The 15,700-nt window shown below is 41.3% G+C and overlaps 1 protein-coding gene across 1 annotated transcript in view; it reads left to right on the top strand.

Annotated features, from left to right (window-relative positions):
• Window positions 1-15,700, top strand: part of STX8 (syntaxin 8) — a 138,315-nt gene that overhangs the window by 22,124 nt on the left and 100,491 nt on the right. The window lies entirely within an intron of this gene.

Here is a 15,700-nt window from a genome sequence, read left to right as displayed (position 1 = left end):
GATGCTCTATCCACTAAGCCAAACCAGCCAGGGCAACAGTAGCATTATTCTTAATAGTCCTGCCTGGAAACAGTCCAAAGAACATCTACACTCTACATCATGGCATATCTATACAATGATACTACACAGCAAATGGGAAGTCACAGTCTACAACTACACACCACACGATGGATGAATCTCACAAACAGAATGCTGAGTGAAGTGAGACTGACAGAAGAGTACATACTGTATGATTCCATTCCTGTAAAGGCTAATTTATTTATGGTGTTAATATCACAAAAGTGTCTCCCTCTGGGGGTGAGGGACTAGAAGGGGGCACGAGGGACCCTGGAGTTCTGCTAGTGCTCTGTTTATGCCTTGGGTGGGGATTAGCTGGGGTGCTCACTTTGTGAATTATCTTTGAGCTATACACACGATGGTTTTCCTGTTTATGTGTTCTACTTGAATTTAAAAATCTGTATGTAAGTACATATATATAAACAAACATTTTTCTATAATACACACATGTATTATACATATATACTGAATGTATGTACGTATGAAATATGTAAGTATACTTATAATACACATATCTTAGCTATACTTATGTATATATGCTTATATATAATTATGATATATAATAAGTATATGTAATACCTGTATATTACTAAGTATACTGATATATGTTTATAACCACATGTATACTTACACTCATGCATATTCATGCATACATTTGTGCACATACCAACACACACTCACACAAAGAGCTGTATTCTGAACAGACCACAAGATGGAGATATAAGTCAACAGAAGGGGAAAGTTACTAGATCATTGATTCTAGTTTCTAGATTTTGGAAAGTTAGCATTTTTCTCCCTTGAAAGTAAGGCGAGAATGTTGATTGCTTACACTGCCTGATTTTAGAAAAAGATCCGTCTCACTTTTTTCAGTTCTCTCTCATCTTCTCCCTCCTCCTTTGTGTAATGGAAACCTGTTTGTCATTTTTAAATTTTCTTCTCAGTGACTTAGACATTTGCCCCATCCCCAGTTGGTTCTTTCTTCCTCTTGCTTTCATCTTCCTTCCTTGCCTTTTCCTTGCATGTCTTTCTCTTCCATCGCTCTTTCCCCCTGGAAAAAGTTGCTTGATTTTTGTGTTTTTTAATTGTAGTTTTTGTTTCCCATTCTTAATTTTGAAAGAAAAGGGTTTGCTTTCAATACTTCTTTCTAATAATCTTCACTTGTTATTGTTTACTTTTGTGGGCATTTGTTCCCCTATTATGCAAGTACATGCCCTTGACCGGAATCGAACCTGGGACCTTTCAGTCCGCAGGCCGACGCTCTATCCACTGAGCCAAACTGGTTTCGGCAATTTTTGTGTCTTTTAATTGTAGTTTTTTTTTCCCATTCTTAATTTTGAAAGAAGAGGGTTTGCTTTCAATACTTCTTTCTAATATTCTTCACTTGTTATTGTTTACTTTTGTGGGCATTTGTTCCCCTATTATGTGCCCTTCCCCTGTCTCCTCCCCATGGGGAAATGGCTCATCTTTATTAGATTTTAAACAAATTATCGACATGATACATGTTCATTATAAGAAATCAAACGATAGAGAGGTATAACCCAAAAGTTAATAGTTTCTCTCCTTTTCTTTCCCTTCAGTGCCATTCCCTAAGGCAACCAGTGTTAACTGTTTGGAGGGTTTCCTTCCCCACACTTCTCTGTGCTTATACAAATATTTACACATGCATTTACATAAATGTGAGTTTTCCTTTCATGTTTTTTAATGAAAACAGAATTGCACCGTACATACTCTGTAATTTACTTTTATTTTATTTTTTAAAAATTCTTTTTTATTGTTTAAAGTATTACATACAGTATTACGTAAGTCTCCTTTGTCCCCCATTGACCTCTCCCCGGCCACCCCCACCCCCCAGCACATGCCCTCACCCCCCTAGTGTCTGTGTCCATTGGTTATACTTATGTGCATGCATACAAGTCCTTTGGTTGATCTCTTACCTCCCCCCACTTGCTTTAAAAAATAATCATTTTTGTTAAGAGTATTACAGATGTCCCCCATTTCCCCCTCATTACCCCCTCCACATGGTTCCCGCCCTGCCCCAGGTCTTCACCACCCTATTGTCTGTGTCCATGGGCAGTGCATAAATACATGAGGTTCTTTGGTTAATCTCTTCCTAACCTCTTCCCCCCTTTCCTCCTAGATTCGTTAGTCTGTTTTATGTTTCCATGCCACTGGTTCAATTTTATTTGTCAGTTTATTGTGTTAATTTGACTCTGTGCTTATACAAATATTTACACATGCATTTACATAAATGTGAGTTTTCCTTTCATGTTTTTTAATGAAAACAGAATTGCACCGTACATACTCTGTAATTTACTTTTATTTTATTTTTTAAAAATTCTTTTTTATTGTTTAAAGTATTACATACAGTATTACGTAAGTCTCCTTTGTCCCCCATTGACCTCTCCCCGGCCACCCCCACCCCCCAGCACATGCCCTCACCCCCCTAGTGTCTGTGTCCATTGGTTATACTTATGTGCATGCATACAAGTCCTTTGGTTGATCTCTTACCTCCCCCCACTTGCTTTAAAAATATCATTTTTGTTAAGAGTAGTACAGATGTCCCCCATTTCCCCCTCATTACCCCCTCCACATGGTTCCCGCCCTGCCCCAGGTCTTCACCACCCTATTGTCTGTGTCCATGGGCAGTGCATAAATACATGAGGTTCTTTGGTTAATCTCTTCCTAACCTCTTCCCCCCTTTCCTCCTAGATTCGTTAGTCTGTTTTATGTTTCCATGCCACTGGTTCAATTTTATTTGTCAGTTTATTGTGTTAATTTGACTCTACATATAAATGAGATCATGTGATATTTGTCTTTCTCTGATTGGCTTGTTTCATTTAGCATAATAATCTCATTTATTATATTTTTGTTGAATTTTAGAGAGAGAGGAAGGGATAGAAACATCAATGTGAGAGTCAACCATCAATAGTTACCCCCTGCACAATCCCTACTGGGGTTCAATCCCCAAATCCATGCATGTGCCCTGACCTGGAATCCAACCAGCAACCTTTTGGTACACGGCACCACACCCAACCAAGGGAGCCAGGGCTGCAATTTACTTTCTTCATTTACATTTGGGCATTCCTCCAAATCAATAGATCTACCAAAATTTTTTTCAGTAGCTACATTATTCCACAGTATGAATATGCAATCAGTACAACCACTCCCCATTTGATGGATATTGGGTTATTTAGTTTTTTTGTCATTACAGACAATATTGCAGCAAATATCCATAAAGAATCTGTGGCTTCAATTTCTGTAGGACAGAGTCCCCAAAGTGGGGACAAAAGGTATGGGTATTCAGATTTAACAGGTCCTGCCATGTCTGTTTCTTGAAAGTTGTAATGCTTTTCATCGTCTGTGTCCATGGGCAGTGCATAAATACATGAGGTTCTTTGGTTAATCTCTTCCTAACCTCTTCCCCCCTTTCCTCCTAGATTCGTTAGTCTGTTTTATGTTTCCATGCCACTGGTTCAATTTTATTTGTCAGTTTATTGTGTTAATTTGACTCTACATATAAATGAGATCATGTGATATTTGTCTTTCTCTGATTGGCTTGTTTCATTTAGCATAATAATCTCATTTATTATATTTTTGTTGAATTTTAGAGAGAGAGGAAGGGATAGAAACATCAATGTGAGAGTCAACCATCAATAGTTACCCCCTGCACAATCCCTACTGGGGTTCAATCCCCAAATCCATGCATGTGCCCTGACCTGGAATCCAACCAGCAACCTTTTGGTACACGGCACCACACCCAACCAAGGGAGCCAGGGCTGCAATTTACTTTCTTCATTTACATTTGGGCATTCCTCCAAATCAATAGATCTACCAAAATTTTTTTCAGTAGCTACATTATTCCACAGTATGAATATGCAATCAGTACAACCACTCCCCATTTGATGGATATTGGGTTGTTCAGTTTTTTTGTCATTACAAACAATATTGCAGCAAATATCCATAAAGAATGTGTGGCTTCAACTTCTGTAGGACAGAGTCCCCAAAGTGGGGACAAAAGGTATGGATATTCATCTTTAACAGGTCCTGCCATGTCTGTTTCTTGAAAGTTGTAATGCTTTTCATCCCTCCAGCAATACATGGGATCCCATTTTCCTACCCCGTGGCTGTCAGAGTGTGATGGAACTTGTTGGGTTTTGCCAATTTGATGAGTGACATATGGTATCTGGTTTTGAATTGCAGTCCCTAACTATTGGTGCAATTGTGACTTTTGACAGGGAAAGTAAAAAGATTTGATACCCCTGTATTCATTAATTAAATTGTAAAAATCATCTGGGAATTGAAAAGGGAGAATTCTAGTCTATGAATAAGCAGGAAGAAGAAAGAGGAGTTACCTATATACCACATATTGTTGTTAGTTGATTTTTTGAAAAGCCTATTTAATACTTTCAGTTTGAAAAGTACTAACTATAGATGAAACTGTTTTTTTAATAAGTGAAATCCTTTTGGTACACGGCACCACACCCAACCAAGGGAGCCAGGGCTGCAATTTACTTTCTTCATTTACATTTGGGCATTCCTCCAAATCAATAGATCTACCAAAATTTTTTTCAGTAGCTACATTATTCCACAGTATGAATATGCAATCAGTACAACCACTCCCCATTTGATGGATATTGGGTTGTTCAGTTTTTTTGTCATTACAAACAATATTGCAGCAAATATCCATAAAGAATGTGTGGCTTCAACTTCTGTAGGACAGAGTCCCCAAAGTGGGGACAAAAGGTATGGGTATTCAGATTTAACAGGTCCTGCCATGTCTGTTTCTTGAAAGTTGTAATGCTTTTCATCCCTCCAGCAATACATGGGATCCCATTTTCCTACCCCGTGGCTGTCAGAGTGTGATGGAACTTGTTGGGTTTTGCCAATTTGATGAGTGACATATGGTATCTTGTTTTGAATTGCAGTCCCTAACTATTGGTGCAATTGTGACTTTTGACAGGGAAAGTAAAAAGATTTGATACCCCTGTATTCATTAATTAAATTGTAAAAATCATCTGGGAATTGAAAAGGGAGAATTCTAGTCTATGAATAAGCAGGAAGAAGAAAGAGGAGTTACCTATATACCACATATTGTTGTTAGTTGATTTTTTGAAAAGCCTATTTAATACTTTCAGTTTGAAAAGTACTAACTATAGATGAAACTGTTTTTTTAATAAGTGAAATTTTATTTATTTATTTATTTATTTTTAAAAAAATATATTTTATTGAATTTTTACAGAGAGGAAGGGAGAGAGATAGAGAGTTAGAAACATCGATGAGAGAGAAACATCAATCAGCTGCCTCCTGCACACCCCCGACGGGGGATGTGCCCGCAACCAAGGTACATGCCCTTGACCGGAATCGAACCTGGTACCCTTCAGTCCACAGGCCAACGCTCTATCCACTGAGCCAAACCTGCTAGGGCTATCATTTTACTTTTTATCCAATCCCAGAGGTTCCCCCCACCACTTTGTTTTCTCCCACCTCCCTAGTCTATCACCAACAGAGTTCATGTAACCCACCTACATCTTCCCTTTTGATCGTAATGTACCAAACAAGGTAAAACCCCGCCATTCTCCAGAGCACTATCTCAGTACGCTGAGATTCTGCTTCCTGGCAATTGTCAACAGTTTGGCTCAAATAAACTCACAAATATTCTTTACAGGTTTGAATGTTTTTTACATTAACAGCCACTAACAAACTTGGGACATCAGCTAGAAATCACTGTTAACATTTAGCTACCTAACATACTTCTGATATTTTCACTATCCCTGAGAAGAGGTTATCTCAAAGACCATATGCTAGGTTAGCAAAATGTTTTGGGCTTTGGAGCAAAACAGACTCTGAGATTAAAATATATTTTATTGATTTTTTACAGAGAGGAAGGAAGAGAGATAGAGAGTTAGAAACATCGATGAGAGAGAAACATCAATCAGCTGCCTCCTGCACACCCCCGACTGGGGATGTGCCGGCAACCAAGGTACATGCCCTTGACCGGAATCAAACCTGGGACCCTTCAGTCCGCAGGCCGACGCTCTATCACTGAGCCAAACTGGTTAGGGCAATAAGTGAAATTTTAAAGAAACTGTTAAAAATATTCTTTCTTCTTTATTGAAAAGAGTTTTCTATGTCTTCCTCCCTCTCTTCTCTATTTACCAAGCACTTTCATATATTATTTTATTTGACCCTCATAATAATTTTCAGAGGTAAGCAGAGAAGGGATTACTTTTTTTGGCTCACATATGAGGAGACTGGTTCTTAGAGAAGTCATTGTGCCTGAGGTGAGTAAATGGCAGAGAAAGAACTAGAAAGCCTCCTTGTCCTTTGCCATGTTTTTGTCTCTCAGGCCTTTCTCTCTAATTTTGGTGTCCTATCATGGTTCCCCTGTAAGCACCCTCATTTATTCCTTTCTCACTGCCTTCTTGTTCATGGCACCTAGTAGATAATATTGATAACTTTGCATGTATAATTCAGTAAAAAAAAGGGGGGGGGTTGGTATTAGAAAACCTAGGTTTGAATTTTGAGTCCATTTCATTTTCTGTCAAATGAAGATAATCATGACTCCTCAATATTGTGAAGTTCCAATGATACAAATCTATGTGAAAAAGTATATTTTGCTTTGGAAAGTGCTTTGTAAACATCACTGAACACTTCTCTCCGGTCTTAGCAGAGGGGAATCCAGACCTGGCATGCCATTGGGGGAGGTCTTTCTTTCTTTTCTTTTCTTTTTTAATTTAATTTAATTTTTTTTTTGTTTTATTGCTTTGGGGGAGGTCTTTGGACAACCAGACATGTGTCTCTTCTGATGTGACACAATACAAAACAACAAAGCACCATCTATTAAGTATTCTCGCCCAAAATAACAAACCTAAATCTCTAATCAAGCCTCTAGATCAGCGGTTCTCAACCTGTGGGTCGCGACCCCTTTGGGGGTCGAACCACCCTTTCCCAGGGGGGGCCTAAGACCATCCTGCATATCAGATATTTACATTACGATTCATAACAGTAGCAACATTACAGTTATGAAGTAGCAACGAAAATAATTTTATGGTTGGGTCACAACGTGAGGAACTGTATTTAAAGGGCCAGAAGATTGAGAACCACTGTCTTAGAGAAAGGAGAGATGCATGTGAGGTGGAGGAACTTGAGATGACCATGAAAGAAATAGACTCCAGATAGCCTTTGTAGAGTGAATAGATTTGTGCACCATACATTTCCCCGCTTACTTGTATGCTTTCTCTGATCCTATTCTTTCTAGACCAATAATGTCCATACCAATCTGCTTATAGGTTCCCAGCTGGTTGCATAAGACTCACCTGAGAGAGCTTACAGATTCCTGGGCCCTGCCTGCAAAGGGAAAGATGCCATAGTTAAAAGCATGGGTGCCCTTGCTATTTATTTGAGATTTTAGATATGAATCTGGTTAATCTATATATATAAAAGCTTAAGCCAGCGGTCGCCAACTGGTGGTCCGGGGACCACTGGTGGTCCGTGAGGTCCAAAAGGTTGGCAATAGCTGGCCTAAGTGACCATTACAACCGGACGTCTGGCCGGTAGCTATGATGCGCACTGACCACCAGGGAGCAGACACTCAACGCAGGAGCTGTCTCCTAGTGGTCAGTGCACTCCCACAGTCAACCTCCCGCGGCTGGCCAACCTCTCATGGTCCCTCCCCCAGCTGGCCGGCTCCCATCCACCCTGATTGGGACTGGGCCAGGCTGAGGGACCCCACCCATCTTGATTATAGATGCATTATTCATTGACACCCTTAAACAGTGTTTTAATGCCAGATTTGGATTTTTGAGATCAGCTGGCAATTTCTACTATAAAATTTTCAACACTAGAGTTTAAACACTATAGAGTGTTTAATTCTACTCACTGCCAGCCAATAATTTTGTTTCACTAGACTTTGCACCTTTATCCATAGAACAGTGATAATTTGCACAATTTATTGAATATTTTAGTGCATTTAATCTTTATTTTATAAAATGAGTGTGAATGGAAACACATACTAAAGGGACAAGACAGTAGCGTTGACACAAAGATGGAGTCATTGGGCTTGCTGAGTGCCTACATGCACATTGATCACCTCAGTTGGGCGCTCATTGGATTTGTCATGTAAGTGTATTTGGTTGTGCAGAGCAAAGTGAAAGATTGCAAATAATGTCAAAAAAGGCACAGCTTTGCCCTGGCTGGTTTTTCTTAGTGGTTAGAGCATTGGCCTGCAGACCAAAGGGTTGTTGATTCAGATTCCTGGGCACGTACCTCAGTTGCAGGCTCAATCCCTGGCCCAGTTGGGTGCGAGGCAACCAATCGATGTGTGTGTCTCTCTCACATACATGTATCTCTCTTTCTCTCTCCCCTTCCTCTCTCCTCTCCTCTCTTAGGTCCAAAAGGTTGGCAATAGCTGGCCTAAGTGACCATTACAACCGGACGTCTGGCCGGTAGCTATGATGTGCACTGACCACCAGGGGGCAGACACTCAACGCAGGAGCTGTCTCCTAGTGGTCAGTGCACTCCCACAGTCAACCTCTCTCGGCTGGCCAATCTCTCATGGTCCTTCCCCCAGTTGGCCGGCTCCCGTCCACCCTGATTGGGACTGGGCCAGGCTGAGGGACCCCACCCATCTTGATTATAGATGCATTATTCATTGACACCCTTAAACAGTGTTTTAATGCCAGATTTGGATTTTTGAGATCAGCTGGCAATTTCTACTATAAAATTTTCAACACTAGAGTTTAAACACTATAGAGTGTTTAATTCTACTCACTGCCAGCCAATAATTTTGTTTCACTAGACTTTGCATCTTTATCCATAGAACAGTGATAATTTGCACAATTTATTGAATATTTTAGTGCATTTAATCTTTATTTTATAAAATGAGTGTGAATGGAAACACATACTAAAGGGACAAGACAGTAGCGTTGACACAAAGATGGAGTCATTGGGCTTGCTGAGTGCCTACATGCACATTGATCACCTCAGTTGGGCGCTCATTGGATTTGTCATGTAAGTGTATTTGGTTGTGCAGAGCAAAGTGAAAGATTGCAAATAATGTCAAAAAAGGCACAGCCTTGCCCTGGCTGGTTTTTCTTAGTGGTTAGAGCATTGGCCTGCAGACCAAAGGGTTGTTGATTCAGATTCCTGGGCACGTACCTCAGTTGCAGGCTCAATCCCTGGCCCAGTTGGGTGCGAGGCAACCAATCGATGTGTGTGTCTCTCTCACATACATGTATCTCTCTTTCTCTCTCCCCTTCCTCTCGCCTCTCCTCTCTTAAAAAAAAAATCAATTGAAAAAATATCCTCAGGTGAGGATAAAAAAAAAAAAAAGGCAACAGCTCTGGCACTAGAACCCCCTGGTAATATGTAAGCAAACTGTTGACTTTTGCTCATTCTGTTTTGAAACATGTTTTCAGGAGGGCATTGTGTAATAAAGTAAGGAGCTGTTTATAATAAATTCTAATTATTGGGTTTCTTAACATTTATTTTGTAGTTGAACTTTAATTGCTAACCAGCAGATGGCTCTCAGTCACCATAAATTTTGCAGAGTAGCTAATTCACTTTTCACTTAGAATTCTCATGTGTTTGAATATCACCCTTCCTGCCCCTCTTCAGGTACCATGGCAGTCACACTTAGGTAAACTGATCTGGTTTCATTTGCTTGATTTTTGGATTGCCGAATGGCTTTCTGGAATAGCAAACTGGAATTTGTCAAATTTAGGTTGGAGGTCAAAATAACAACTTTGTGGCATTTCTTTGTTTCTGTGGACTCTTTGGTTAAGTTTTTACTTTCATGTTATACCGTTTTGTTGGTAAATTTGGCCAGCAATGAATAGGGACAAAATGGGATTTGTTTAAAATTAGAAAAATATTTTATTGCAGTAGATTTAAAGATGTTATGGTGAGAATTTCCTTGGGTGATATGTAAGGTATTTTTCTTGCTTGAGTTCTTATTGTTCTGGACTAATACACAATAAAGATTATTTGTTCTATTTAATCCCCCCAAAAAGTTATTTTGAGTACTTGCTTGCAAAAGTCACAGTTCCAGGGGTCCTCAAACTTTTTAAACAGGGGGCCAGTTCACTGTCCCTCAGACCGTAGGAGGGCCGGACTATAGTTTAAAAAAAAACTAGTCGGCTGCTAAGCAACAGACAGCGGCAGCAAAAACACCCGGCAGGCCGGAACGTTTTCGCCACATGTGGCCCACGGGCCGTAGTTTGAGGACCCCTGGTTTAGACGTTTGTTGTCCCTGAAGTATCAGCTCTATGAGGTCAGGTGTTTGTCCTCCTGTTCACTTCCAAGCCTGGGACCTGGAAGGTCTTTAGTATTTGTTGGTGGACAGGCGGATGGGATACAGAAAAAGAATAGGACAGCGTACTGGACTGAAGACTTTACCGTCTAGTAAACATGATTACAAGTAGACATCCATCCACAGATCATGATCTTAAAGGAGCAGTTTTACTTCAGGGTTGTTACTAGGAACTGTGTTGAAGTTGGAGAAAATTCTGAAAGAAAATGAAACTTTCCCTTTCCCTAAGTTGTGTCAGTTCCCCAAGTCACCCAGTGTGGCAGCCTGTGTCTCCTCTGTCCCGTCTGTTCACCAACACTCGTGGGGTTTCCTCTGGGTCACTGTGTGAATCGTCATTTTCTCGCTGTTCCTTGTCATTTCCCTTGTCCAGACCCTCCTCACCGTCCGCCCGGAGGACACTCGCCCCCGGCCCGCCTCTGACTGCGCCCTCCTCAGTGTGATCCAGTCTGCATGTTGCTGCCAGATTTTCCTTAAAGAATCGATGTCAGAGAATCTATTTCTGATGGAAATTTGAGCCTCTGTGCATCTCTGGAATCACAGGAAGAAACTACCGAGACAAAATTTTGAAAAAGCAATTCCCCGACACCCTAGAAATACCTCCCTAACCCTAACTTCCAGCCTCAGCGCAGTCTGTGAATACTCCTCGAGATTTTTTTCAGATAGAACAGGCATTTTGCATAGTCATTTTCACATCTTCTTGAAATGGTAAGCAAAGCTAGAGAAAGCTGCTGCTCGGAATTCACCGCCTTTCCCAGTCCGTAGTCAGTGGATTAGCAGCCCTCTCTGCGAACTCTAACAGCTTCAGCTACATTTGTCCGCAGAAAAACGCGGGTTGTCTGTGCCCCCGCGTCACGTGTTATAATTTAAAAATGAACATCATTTGCTTTGGGGGATGGAAATGCAGTATTTTTATATCTTTAGAAGCGACTGTACAATTTTTTGGTAAAATCTTTATGACATACCTGACCTATTTATTAATGTGGCATTTATTTGATAAGTGCCATTTTTTAGATAACTTGCATCTTGAAAGAATATGGATAGAAGTTATTAATTTATTTAAAAGGACATTGGGAGTCTATCCTAACCTCCGGAGGAGAGTTTTTAGCATCTCCTTTCTTTAACTTACTTTTCGAAGGAGAAACACTCCTTTGTTGTCCTTCCAAACGTGTTTTAGTGACAGAATTCCCTTTCTAGTAACATTCTCTCCATTTGCTCTAAAATCTGAAAGGCGGACAGCAGTTGGTTTCTTTTGCCTTTTTTTTAGTAAAAAAAACAATTTCGCCCAGCCGGTGTGGCTCAGTGATGAACCAGGAGGTCGTGGTTCGATTCCTGGTCAGGGCACATGCCCAGGTTGTGGGCTCAATCCCTAGTGAAGGGCGTGCAGGAGGCAGCCGACCAATGATTCTCTCTCATCATTGATGTTTCTCTCTCTCTCCTTTCCTCTCTGAAGTCAATAAAAAGATATTAAAAAAAAGACAACCTCATGATAAAAATGTTAACTACCCCTCTCATCTTGTCTCTCTTGCTAAGTAAGCTCAGTGGTTTCCCCGTCCTGTTTCATGAACACGCACTGAAGGCTTCCTGTCCAGCATGCGCAGAAGCACGCTTATTTGGCACTAGAGGTATAAACGAGACTGTCATGTGGCCGCTCTCCTTACAGAGCGCGTCATTTAGGAAGGGAGACAGATGAGCAAATAACTAACTACAATCCTGCTTGATAAATGCCACGTTGGAGGTTTCGAACAAAGTGCCAGGGGAGCACCAGGGAGTGATTGATTCGAGGGAAGGGGGTGGGGACGGGGAGCAGGCAAGACTAAACAGCAGAAGTGACATTTGAGTTGAGCCTTACGGGATGAATAGAATTTTGCCAGATGGACAAAGGGGTGGGGGTGGGGACCCTCCAGACTCATGCAAAAACATGAGAGTGTGAAAGTTTGTGCCTTTGTCTCAGAAGTGGTGAGCAGTCTGTGGGGCTGGAGGAAGAGCAGGGCGTGGAAGGGGTGTTGGCAGAGATCAGTGGGGCCACCTTGTAAAGCTTAAACCTGATCTGTGATTTTTCGGTTGATTTTTCTTTGTTAAATGGCATTTAAATATATAAAATAAATATCAAAAATATAAGTTTTTGTTTTACTATGGTTGCAAAGATAAAAAAATTTCTATATGTGACACGGCACCAGAGTTAAGTTAGGGTTTTTCAAAATGCTGACACGCCGAGCTCAAAAGGTTCACCATCACTGTTCTAGGGAATTGTGAAAGTTTGAAAATAGGGAAATGTTGCGGCGAGACTCCACTTTAGAAGGAGTTCTGGCCGCAGAGGCGGAGATGGTTTGAATGAGGGTGACTGGGAACAGGGAGACCAGTCAGAAGGCTATGACCATCTTTTACATGCGAGCTGATGAGGGCAGGGCCAGTGGGGATGCAGTGAGGGTACGTACTTGAGGAGCACCTCTGAGGAAGGCCTGGGACATTGAGAGGATGTGGGGCTGGGGAGGGGAGGTTTGGATGATTGGGAATACAGTGATGGTGCTAACCAGACAGAGAGCAGAGGAGGAACACAGCTGTGGGCTGAAAGTAATGAATTGGATTTTGGATATATTGGATTTGGAGTGGAATATCAGTTGGAGTTTCCTAAACAAAAAGCAATAAATGCAGATGTAGAGCCTGCTGGAAGTTAGGATTAGGAAGATATTTCTAGGGTGTTGGGGAATTGCTTTTTCAAAATTTTGTCTTAAGTTTAGAGTCAGAAGCTGTGCGTTGAACATTTAGCTCTGCCACTAAGGGTGCGACCTGGAGAAAGTCACTATGATGTTTCTTTACCTTGGTTTTCTTTTATTTTTAAACATATTTTTATTGATTTCAGAGATGAAGGCAGAGGGAGAGAGAGAAACATCAATGATGAGGGATCGTTGATCGGCTGCCTCCTGGACGCTCACACAGGAGATCGAGCCCATAACCCAGGCATTTGCCCTGACTGGGAATCGAACCATGATCTCCTGGTTCATAGGTTGATGTTCAACCATTGAGCCACGCCGGCCGGGCTACCTTAGTTTTCTTGTCAGTAATACCAACTCTGACTTACACACAGGCTTGTGTATAATTCAAATGAAATAATGTTTGTGAAATGCCTTTGAAATTACAAAACACAGCACCAGCATATGATACTATAATTTCCTGACTATGCTTGTTTATTTCATTCATTTGGTTATGTTTTTTGCTGAATTAGTTAATTCATTCAGCCTTTTTTTCAGTGTCTATTATGCCAGGCACTGAGGATACAGTAACAAACAAGACAGTCCCTATCATTGTGGAGCTTGTAGCCTAGTGTAGGAGACCGAAAATCAACAAATATATATCATATAATAGCAGGTGGTTTAAATACTATAAAGAAAAATATAGCAGGATTGGGGGGCTGAGTTATAGGGAAGGGTACTGTTTTAGAGTGGTCATGGAAACCTGTCTGAGATGACATTTCAGCAAAGTAGAATGAATAAGGGAGCAAAGTAGAATGAATAAGGGAGCAAGGCCACGTGACCATGGGGTGGGCTGGGGGAGGACAGGGAGGCGTGCCTTAGCCATGGTAGGTTGGAGGGGACAGTGGGTGCAAAGTCCCTGAGATATGAATGCGCTCAGTGTATTCTAAGCAGCAAGGAAACCAGTGTGGCTTGTAGTTATAGTAAAGATGTCGTGTTTTAAAGGTGGATGGGAAGAGCAGAGGAAGCAGATCTATTTTTACAGTGATCACTCTGACAGCTCTTTGGGGAGTACATTGCAGAGGGTAGGAGTGGGAGCAGGAGGCAGGAGCAGGAGGGCGGAAGCAGCAGAGTAAAGGAGAAATCGTCAGGTTTTAGATACTTTTTGAAGGATTTCCAGTGGGTTAGATGTACGGGGTAGGAGAGAGAGTCAGAGAGCTTTCCAAGGTGTTTGGCCTGAGCCCATGGGTCTGTGGTGAAATAGAAAGACTGGGGGAGAGGAGAATGGGTTTTGTGGGGAATTGGGTTTTTTCTGTCCTTATTTATGCAGTTTACTTCTTAATGAGAACAATTTTAATGAAAGCAGTAAGGATCTTACAGATCATCTAATTCGGTGATGTCCAAGGATGGGAAATCACTCCCTGTAAGAGTAAAGGGAACTCCTGGCTCCCCCACCAAGACGAGTCTTCCCCACTCACCTCCCAAACCGCTATTAATGGCTGTTAATGAGGGTGTCTTATTCCTCAGGCATTTGACCAGAACTTTTGAAAACCATTGACCTACTTAGTTCACTTGTTTTATGGGCTGAGGAGGTTGTTGGAAGTGCCCAGGGATACAAAGCTGCAGTTTTCTTGACTTCAGTCAGTAATTGCTGCATGTGTGGCTAGTTTTTCTTTTCAGTTTGATTGTAAACTCCTCGAAAACAAGAATTATGTCTTAAATTCTTCCATATTTTCTTTTTACCTAGGAGAATACTGAGTAATAGTAGGCATCAGTCCAAACATTAAGTTGAGCATAAAACCCAAAGAAAAGAAAAGAAAATCAAGTCTCTGCCTAGTGACGCCTGCGAGCTGACCTTCGTTAGTAGCGGGTGGCCATTGCTGGATTTCCCACAGGTCTGGGGCATCAGCAAAAGACAGACACCAGAAGAAAAGAGAGAGAGGTAGTTCAGCCTTGAAAAACGTAACAGAAGTTTTAGAATCAGATAACCAGGAAAGAAGGCATTAGGGAATCATTTTTACCGCCTTTTACTATTGCTTTTATAGTGAGAGTAAGACCAAGATAACTTTGTTATTGCTGAGAACTTTTTTTAAAGCTTTGTGCTTTATTTTTTTACTTTTTTATTTTATTTTTAGAGAGAGGAAGGGAGAAAGAGAGAGAAACATTATTGTGAGAGATAAACAGCGATTGGTTGTCTCCCTTACTCTCCCCGACTGGGGATTGAACCCACCACCTTTCGGTGTAGGGGGACTACGCTGCAACCAGCCAGGCTCTCTGAGGCAGATGTTACCGTATTGCTGGTAGTGGGTGGAGCTCACAGCTATTCACTCCGTGTTGGGAAGCTGTGTGCAGTCCCATCACGGGTGATTTTCAGTTCCTGCCTTCTGCCGAGTAGACATTTATATAAAAGGTTAAACAATAGGGTGGCAGTTATTCGTAGACAATAAAAGAGATGGGAAAAGAAAGGGCTAGAATCACCGATAATGTTAGTGAATACCTGTAAATCTCCTGGAGCTGTGCCTGCACGTACGTTGTCACTGCTCCTACTGCTATGTCGCCATTGTCACCATCGTCATTTTTTATGAATCCTGTGAACTCTAAAGTGAGTGACTGTTCACATCTGGATTGAAGTGGTCAGAGATGG

This window comes from Myotis brandtii, unplaced genomic scaffold (assembly GCF_000412655.1).
Source record: "Myotis brandtii unplaced genomic scaffold, ASM41265v1 scaffold573, whole genome shotgun sequence".
Taxonomy (NCBI): Eukaryota; Metazoa; Chordata; class Mammalia; order Chiroptera; family Vespertilionidae; genus Myotis; species Myotis brandtii.
Note: the sequence above shows the minus strand (reverse complement) of the source record. Positions and strands in the feature narration are given on the sequence as shown.